This window comes from Poecilia reticulata, linkage group LG7 (genome assembly GCF_000633615.1).
Source record: "Poecilia reticulata strain Guanapo linkage group LG7, Guppy_female_1.0+MT, whole genome shotgun sequence".
Classification (NCBI taxonomy): domain Eukaryota; kingdom Metazoa; phylum Chordata; class Actinopteri; order Cyprinodontiformes; family Poeciliidae; genus Poecilia; species Poecilia reticulata.
Window position 1 is genome coordinate 24,155,909 of NC_024337.1, and position 10,047 is coordinate 24,165,955.

The window sequence follows — 10,047 nt, forward strand, 5'->3', positions numbered from 1 at the left end:
AAGGGAGGGGGGTGTTAATGCAGGCAGCATGGATCTGTGTTGTGATTGTTTGTTAATGGCTGGGTGTGCATCCATGCGTGTGTGTATGTGTGTGTTCTTATCTCCTCTGGTCCACAGCAGCGGGAGCATCGGAGGAAGTGTGGCCTTTCCTTCCTGTGCCTTTCACACTGTCACGGCACACACAAACCATAAAGCTGCACGGCTCCAGCCAACATATAGACACAAAGGGAGAGAGAGAAAGAGAGAAAGAGAGAGACGAGGTAGCTGAGAGTGCAAAACATGTGTGCGTGATTTGTGGCTTACAGTTCATACCATTTAATTGACATAGTCGCCTTCTTCTGTTTGGAACATGGTTGTTTTCTACTGTGATAGAGGCAGGGAGCAATTGAGGGCAGGATCCTTGAAGCAGCTGGATTCCTTGGGGTGGAAAAGTAGTCCTGCTGCAGTGGAGGGTACTGGGACAGTGGATATAAAGCATGGGCTGGTTTCTTCCACAGAGGAGCTGGGGAAGGACACCTTTCTGCCCTATATTCTGCACCTGGCACTTTCTGTTGGCAGGAAGCCATTCACCTGCTTCCCCATTTAACCCAGTGCTGGAGCCCATCCACTTCTCAACAGCTTTTTAGTTGCTCTCTTCCAGTTATTGAGTTGTCAGTCCCACAAACACTCACTCATTACAACATAGAGTTAATTCAGGAAGGCATGGTGAAACTAAAGAAAATAAAAACAAACATGACTGTTTGGGACTATTTCTAGTGTCGAAAAAAATGTAGCTCCCTGATGTAAATGTAGTTTTATGGAAACTACCCTCAGTTTGACAGACATTGCACAACGATTACGTCTGCTTGAATAACACAGCATGATTAAGACCTTAACAGCGTTTGAATTAACAGAGGACTACGTTATGTATAGTAGGAAATTAAAATTATATTTGAATTGTGTCCTACCTTGTAGATGTGCAATGAAATGTTTTTTTTTTGTTTTTGTTTTTTTAAGGTTTAATGTCATGATAGGAAGGCCATCGTACACTTTATCTTCTTGAATATTTCATCTAATGCCTTGCACATCTAATCCAGGGGTAATTTACTGTTTTTTTTTTTTTTTTTAGAAAATAGTGTCAACTTTAGGGGGCTGCACAGTGGCGCAGTTGGTAGAGCTGTTGCCTTGCAGCAAGAAGGTTTTGGGTTTGATTCCCGGCCCAGGTCTTTCTGCATGGAGTTTGCATGTTCTCCCTGTGCATGCATGGGTTTTCTCTGGGTACTCCGGTTTCCCCCCACAGTCCAAAAACATGACTGTCAGGTTAATTGGCCTCTCCAAATTGTCCCTAGGTGTGTGTGTGCATGGTTTGTTTGTCCTGTGTGTCTCTGTGTTGCCCTGCGACAGACTGGTGACCTGTCCAGGGTGACACCACCTCTCGCCCAGAACGTTAGCTGGAGATGGGCACCAGCAACCCTCCCAACCCCACTGAGGGACAAAAGTGTCAAGAAAAGGGATGGATGGAGTGTCAACTTTATCCCAGAAAGAATAGTTTTTTTTTATTATTATTTTTTCCATTTCCAAGGATCCTGCAAGGATTGTCTCATGTCAACTTCCATGTTTCTCAACTAGCATCAAGATTCAACAGCATCAAGTCATTGAATGAGTGAGGGAGTAGGGAACGGCAGAGTATACAACTCTGTCCAGCTGGGGGGAAAGCAAAGTGGAAAGATGGTTCCACCTGGATCTCCAATGCCTCCTTCTAAGGGGTTAGGTTATCCTGAGTTTCTCTTCTGGCTAATAGAAACACAGATCGCCTGATATTGGGTTCTAGTCTAATAAAATACATTAATTTACTTTAAAAAGATATATGACTAATGAGGATCTTTAAAACCGGTGAGCACCAACAACGCAAGAAACAAAGTTTCTTTGCCATTTATTACCAGGTCAGTTAATTACACTTTTCTTTGCAATAGACATTTGGAACGGGCTATTTCAATGACGGAGCAATATTTACAAAAACAATCAGAGACCACATGAAAATACAGCTGTCTTAACATATGGAGCTCATGAAGGCGATGCCTCAGAAGTAGAGTGACTAACTTCCATCAACGCAAAAGAAGCTCTGTGCTGTGGATACTTCCTCAGATGTCGTAATATATAAATTTCCTATGTTTACATGAACATACTTTTATGAGAAATCCAAACAAAACATAAAACAGCGAGAAATGAGGGCAAAGTGTGTACACAGGTGGTGTTATTCTTTTTCGGCACATAAGCTCCCTCTTTTCATGGTGGAGCTGGATGTGACCGGTGGAGGAGCAACACTTCATTTTAATTTCAGATCAGAGGCCTGACTTTGACCTTTCAGCACAAAAACTAGTTACTACGACTCCTTCCACTCTCCTTCTGCATGTTGTCCTCACCTTAATTTTGCCTGTAATTTTAAAAGGCAAAAACATTTTCCTCCGATCTGCATGTCCACCTCGCCTTCTGACAGCTTCCCAGACTTGTAAAGCTCATCCTTGGTTGCTTCCTGTTTCCTGTGATCTTTGAGCTGAGCTTCCTGGTCCCTGGTTCTGAGTTCTGTGAAAGGCCACCTTTCATCATTATGACACATTTTTACGTCTGTCACGCAAAAAATGTGAGAGTTTTTCAGTTTACTGTTAAACTGTCAGCGGCGGAGATTGTGTAGAAAAAAGAAGACAAGTAGTATAAAGAAAAGTGAAACAAAGGGGAAAGTATTATGCAATCGTTAAAGACATGGTATGAAAAAAAATCATTACTAAATGAAAGACTTCATTTTTCAAATCACAGTAAGAGTATAAATGTTTAGCAAAAATTTTAAGAATTTGAGCAGTCAAATGGCCAAGTAATTTAACATTTTACAATTTTACAAAACGTTTGTTGAATTCAATTAAAATTTTCATAAATCTGAAAAAAAATAAAATTCATTTTAAACCACAGTATAATTTAATTCTAATGCTACAATAAAGAGAAATTAAGCAGAAAAGAAATTATCCTGTTATATATCAGTATGTGTTATGTAATTTATTTCTGCAACGCATGTTAAGTAGAGTAAAAATGACAAGATAGCTTCTTCAAATAGTAACAGGAATAATGATAAAAAACAAGCAAAAAAAAACACAATCTAATCAAGAGACAGCTATATGCTCTGCAACAAACCTCACAGTCCCTCATACAGTGTATCTAAGAAGGAGATTATCAATGCAATACACAAAAATTGTTATGGCACATCGTTACTGAAAATGAAAAAAAATCTTATTTTTCTTCCAAAATGTCAATATTGCAAGGCCTAAAAAATTACTTTGAGACAAAAATACTAGCCTATGGCAAACACAATTATGGAAAAGCAGAACGTTACATTCTGTATAAAGAAGTGAAGCCTCAAAAGTTAAATGCTAAATAAGCTGACTGTTCACAAAGTACTGTATCCAACCACATCAGCGAAAAGCTAAAACAAACGTCTGGCTTGTTCCTTAGCAGTCCAACATTCACTGAGAAGAAAAAATTTTAATTTAATTTGAAAATCAAGGTCACAACATCTACAAGAAAATGGGAGAGGTACAGAGTCCAAGTTGTTTGAGGATCAGCGTGAAGTCAGCGATGATTTGGGACACCAAGTCATCCGCTGATGTTGGTCCACTGTCTTCTATCAAGTCCAAAGCCAGCGCAGACAACTAAAAGAAAATCTTAGAGCACTTCATGCTTCCTTCTCCTGACAAGCTCTATGCTGATGCAGATTTTATTTCCAGAAGAATTTTGAATCTGCCCACACAGCCAAAGCCAATACTTGGTTTCAAATAGAAATGAACAAAACTTATTTAGTCCTTTTCCAGTCATACCAAAAAACTCAAAGCACTTCACAGTACTGTCAAACTTAGCTGCACTCTAGGACTTGCACACATTTATACACTGATAGGGAACTTTGGGCGAATGTCCTGCCAAGAACAGATCAAAGTCGGGCAGGGAATGCTGGAATTTCAAACAATTAATCTTCTCACAGAGGCACAGCCTTCCCAAATGTTTAATGACCATCTTGAACAGTCAGCATACAGTGACTTTATGCAGTGAAGGCATTAAAGATTTAAAGGATTATGACATGAAACCGTTCCTCACCAAACATGAACCCAATTGACAACTAGTGGGTAGTTCTGAAACAGGAGAAGGAAAACTGTCCACTTCCCTGAACAGTATGGGAGGATGTGATTGCTGCTGCACAAACTAACAAACTCCATAAATGGAAGAGTTATCACCAACATTGAAAAAGGGTGGCTATGTTGATCTCTGATACTTTTGAGTGTCAGAAAAGTGTTAAGTTGTTTATGATTCTCACTTTAACAGATGAAAACAGAAAAGTAATGTGTTTTTCATTTAGTCGCGTAAAATTTCCACACAATAGTAGCTGCCTAATAATTGTGCACATATCGATATTCTCTAAAGAAAGCCAAAACTTCACTTTTACTTTCTTCAGCATTAATGCTTGACGTTTATTAATACCTTTTCCAGTGCTTTAAAAATCTGATTTTACTGATTCTGAGTAAAATCTCAGAATCAGGGAATCAGTTTTCACTTAATCCTGGTCCAGAAAATTTGATTGCCGAATGGCAGTCATATAACACCAATTATAGGGAGGAAGAGTGTTGCTCTGAGCCAGAGGAAGGGCGTGAGTGTAAAACAACACTAAAACATTACCGAAAGAAGGAAGGAGATGGAGAGAAGGAGAGGGAGGAAAATGGGAGATGGAGAAGGACTACCCAAACGACTGTTCCAGAAACCTGTCAAGGTATTTCCTTCTGCAAACACAAGGCTTCAGGGGGCTACGTAGCGCAGGCACGCAGATATGCATACATAAATTCAATCCAGCACATTGAGCTAAAAATACACGCTAGAGGTCAACAGCAAAACCTTGATTTAACATACGCTTTGATTGTGGAGATCTCACGCCAACTTTTGATTTCCTGTGCAGCACCGCATGAGGCTGCGACAGCTGGATGTGTGTATGTACACACACGCATGTATGCACACGCACACACACGCACGCACACCCCCACACATACATTGCACACGCCTACATGCACACACACGGATACACACACACACACACACATACAGTATGTCTTTCTATTTTCCATTGACTTGCATTCATTTTGTCCCCACAACATAGTATTTGTTGAAAAAAATGGGACTTAAACGTAGAAAATACAAGGCCACACTCACACACCCACGCACACACACATACACGCACACGCACACACACACACACACACACACACACACCCCCACACACACACGCACACACACACACACACACACACGCACGCACGCACACACACACACACTTAATGAGCCTTTCAATAGCCCACAAGATCCAGAGTCTCTAAATGTTCAGCAGTTTCTCAATCCTTTGGTGTCTAATGGCTCAGACATCTCTGCTCCACACATAATCTGGTCAATGTCTTGTCATTTCTAATTTTACAAAGAGTTCCTGTAGCACTCGCATAAATATGTACACACCTATTCAACACGCACACACACCTCTGCCTCCACACCAGCTGTAGTCCGCCCTGTGTGTTTACATTGCCTGCTGGACAAAGCAGATAGAGTGAAACGAGAGGCAGGGAGGACTGGACGGACAAACTGGGGCTGTTTGTCTGAAGGGGCTTTCCTGATCTCACAGGAAATGTTTGAAAAAAAAAAAGGGGGGGAAGCCAGGAGCTAGAGAGGCAGAAACAAAATGACAATAACTGAGACAGCAAAGAATATTATTATAGTAAATAAGGAGAAATGAGTGAGACATGAGTAAAGAAAAACGACTATTAGCTATTCAGATAATCTAAAAGAAGGTGAGCACAACTCTAGACTTTCTGATAACTCTTTTGCACATATTTTCCACTGTCAAACTAATCTGCCTCCTAACACCGCTGTTGCATTTTGACTCTGCTACCTGTGGTTGTTGACTCAGAGACTGAACCCTCAGAGTGGATTGTGGTCGTTTTGCGGCAACAGTCTCAGCTTTTCCCGCAATCATCCTGAGATCAAATTAACGGCAACCTTCGAAGGGATGGAAATTATTTATCTTCTGTGTGAGTGTGTGTTTTCTGTTACAGCTGCATGTTGTGTTGCCACTGCGGTGACGTTGGGTGGGTCTGTGGCATGTAGCTTTTGCCCTCCGGTCATGGACGGGGGTTAACACTGTGACTAGCTGTCTAGACCCAATGACTCCAATGCGTGAGCATCCCTGCACACATATGATGACAGCTGAGGGAAAAAAACACAGTGATCATTAAATATTGATTTATAGGATATTAATTATCAGAACGGACACATTATGTCCAAATATCTAACATTTCAACTTCTCCTTGTGTTCAGTTCTTTGATTTTTCACTTGTTATTTTTCTATCATCCCATAAGACCGGACTTATCAGTACTTTTTAAAACCACAAGTGACCTAAACTTAAATAGTGGACAATTTAAGAAAACTATTCTGCAATAAAACAAGAACACGAATGCCCTGATCTCACAACAATCTACCTCTTTTTAAAGTTTTGTGTATTTTTGACCTAAGAATATGTTCTTAACATACGCTAAACAGTTAGTGCACCAATTAAAAAAAGAAAGAAAAATGAGGCACAACAACAATTCTGGATTATATATTTTATGTTTGTGCTTCAGTTGCTGCAGAATCTCATTAAAGACGTCACTCACAGTTTGTCCTTTGTAATTTTTGTATAAGCGCCACTTATTGGTCTGGAGGGAAGTAAAAACAGCTGTTGTTCCATGTAGATTAAATTATTTCTGCAAATGGACCCATGTGACCCACTTTAGAAAAAAACAGATTCCTTATTGTACAGGGCCTTAAAGGGATCTCCTAAACTCTGTCATTTATGAATACAAAACAGGAAAAAGCTAAGAACAGTTATTGTCACTTCTTATATATTGCAATAAGACAAACATAAAACAAATGTATTGGATAACCTAGCAGTTACTTTGCTCAGAGCACAGTACAGTACCACATTTTCCATCTCAAAGTTTAATTTGAAGGTAACAGGTCCGATTGTACACATTAGCTTGTAACATGTCGATCTTCGTAACATTGATTTGTGGCACTACTCTGAGCGAAAACATCATAAAGTGTGACAGATTGACTTAGTGTGTATATTCGCATTCTTCTTAAATGTTCATACAACCTAGGATCCTCAAAATGCTGGTATTTTCCAATAAAACAAACAAGAAAGCAAAACAAAAAAAAAAAGAACATGCTTCCTGTGAATGCTAATAAAAAAACATTACAATCCCTCCAAGTCACACATAAATAGCAGGGATACGTGTTTTCACCAGCTATGTCATTGTGATTAAAATGTTTTTGTGATGTTGCTTTTTTAGATAAGTAGTTTAGAGAAGTTTAATTTTATGTTGTTTTTTTTTTCTTTGAGGTGAAAAAATTTGCAGTAAAAAATTCTTAAGTTTTAAAGCTGAGCTGAAAAAACAAACAAATTGCAAATAAAAGCTCTCAATTATAACTAGCACCTTCAATTTTTTTCAGTATGTAATATTTATCGCAATTTATCACATTTTTACTTCCAACTTCTATGTTGCTAATTTCTTTGTGCTGTTGCAGTTTGGGAGCTGACCACCTCTTCCTGGAAGGCTCTCCGCCTTTCCCTTCCTCCCTTGTCCAAAAACCCCTTTGCTACATTCCTACATCCACTATCCGTCTGTCATAACTTTTTTTTCTCTCTCTGTTCTATAATCTCACTGTCCACTCCTGCTCTGTGTGTGGAGAAGGGCCTCTCAGCAGCTTGTTTGACCTGTGATAAGGATATGCTCATTGCTCAATGACGCCAAGCACATGTTGTTCCCTCCTGACGAGAGCGAAAAAGCCCCACAAGAGAGAATCAGGGAAAGTGTGTGAGAGCGAGATGCTGTACGAGCGAGGGATGCGACGTATAATTGTGCTCTAATGAAACATAAACAGCGCAGTCTGAGGGAGTGCGTCTGGGCAGGGCCCCTGCTGGCCTAAAGGCTCTGCTCTCCTAGGCTCTTAATTATGAGTGAGCAGGTCAGTCACGCCTCCTCTAACCTTTCACCAAATACTTTAAGTATTGTAAATAATGTGTGTTTGTTTATGCATTTGAGTGTCTCCTTGCACAGGTATGTGTTTATGTGCGCAGTGTGCGTCAGAGAAAAATATAGAGATCGGGTGCTTTGTGGGAAGCCGTGCTCTAAAGAGTCCTCCAACTGTTGTCATTGCCTTCTGTATGACACCGAACCTGCTAACTTCAGACGTCCACCTGCTTTTTCATAATCTGAGGTGGCCACATTCGCCTTGTCTCTGTTTTACATTTTTTCTTCATTCCAAATGGGGGGTTGGGGGGCAAGCACAGCTGCTACATAACTCTGCTTTAGGGGGTCACACATGTCTCAGGAATATGAAGTTCAGGAGTGACTGCTCTTTTGTTTCTTAGCTTGTCCTCCTTTTTGTCCTGGGACCTCCCACATCCCAGCCAGATCTATCTGATTTCTCTAAAAAAAAAAAAAAAAGAGAGAGAGAGAGAGAGAAATGCATGTTTCGTTTTCCTCTGCAATCTTGTTGCACCATTGTTTATTCAAAGCAGGTGTGTGTGTGTATGTGAGTGTCCATACACTATGCATGTGTGGGAATAACACTTGCGGCAAAGCTAGGTTTATCTAAAAAGTTTTTTTGTTTTTTTCTGCCCCCAGCCAAACAGTCTGACCGCAAAAACCAGACTAACTAACCTCACTGTCTGGGTGGCTGCTCTGAGTTACGTCGTCAGAGTCCCAATCAGCCAACACTTTTATTGTTATAGTGGTGAGAGAAGAGGCAGAAACATCACAGAAGACAGAACACAAATTCTGGAACTTCAGAAACCGTCGCCAGCGCCGTGCTAAAAATCTCACTGAATCCAAGAGAAAGTTAAGATCTCAAAAAAATAAAGACACCCGTGTCTTCATTCTGTGTCTTCGCTTTCACACAGAGCTTTTCTCTCATCCCTATTTCTGTTGTTTCTTGCCCCTCACAACAGACAGGTGAAAGTGAAGGAGCTAACCAGAATGTCCTGACTCTTGACCTCTCACCTCCAACTTGACTCATCAGTTGATCTGCTCTGGGTGGCCAAATGTGTTGACCTGACCTCAAGCCTAACAGTGACCCGGGGTCACTGCCAGTTGGTTTCTGCCTGCAACAGTACACACACAGCCTGGGAAAGGCACAAGATGTGACCCGTTAATCATGTAAAGTACCTGTTAAAAATAAAATCCAGTACTGCAGAACAACAGACATCTAAAATTATTTGTCAACATATTTTTTTCTGGAAATTGACATTGTAAGGTTTGACAACTTAAAAAAATGAACTTCATATAAAATGAAGACATTTTATGTAGGCTACTTATGATTTTGTCTAAATGTTTGAAATAATTAAAATAATGTCGCCTTTTGCACTTGCTAGCATCCAGACTAAAGGTGTGATTTGACACTTAATAACTGGTGTGTGGTTTGTGTGTTAAAATGATATTGTTGCAAACCACTTTCAGCATTGTATTTATGAGGAATGTCATGCAACTATCCAAATGACACCACTTAGTATACGTATGTGGCATTTATAGTGAGTGCTGCATGTCATGGAAAATGTACCACATATATTTTGGCTATTCTGGGAAGAGATCTTGCTCTGGAGCCAGAGTCAATACACTAAAATCTGCCACAGGGATCTAAACAAATAGAAATGGTAAATGGCCTGTAAAATGCGTTTAATCAAATCTGAGGACTCCAAAGCGCATTGCATTGCAATCAGTCACTCACATTCATACACAAATTCACACACTCGTGATTGTAAGCTACGTTGTAACCACAGCTGCCCCAGGGCAGAACGGCAGAAACAATTGCTCAGTTCACGGGGCCCTCTATTCACCAGCAGCAGGCACAAAGGTGAGAAAAAACTAGTGACCTTTGGTAGTGTCTCTGTAACTCTGTGAAATGTTACAAAACAACTGTAAGCTGTTTTAAGGACCAAAAAGTTGGTCAGTATT

General features: G+C 40.3%; 1 long non-coding RNA gene across 1 annotated transcript; it reads left to right on the plus strand.

Moving 5' to 3' along the window:
* The first annotated feature begins 7,920 nt into the window (after positions 1–7,920).
* LOC108166427 (uncharacterized) lies at positions 7,921–9,283 on the plus strand. The gene is made up of 3 exons (XR_001776778.1): positions 7,921–8,059; positions 8,722–8,934; positions 9,045–9,283. It is a non-coding gene; the product is annotated as an uncharacterized LOC108166427 (long non-coding RNA).
* The last annotated feature ends 764 nt before the right edge of the window (positions 9,284–10,047 follow it).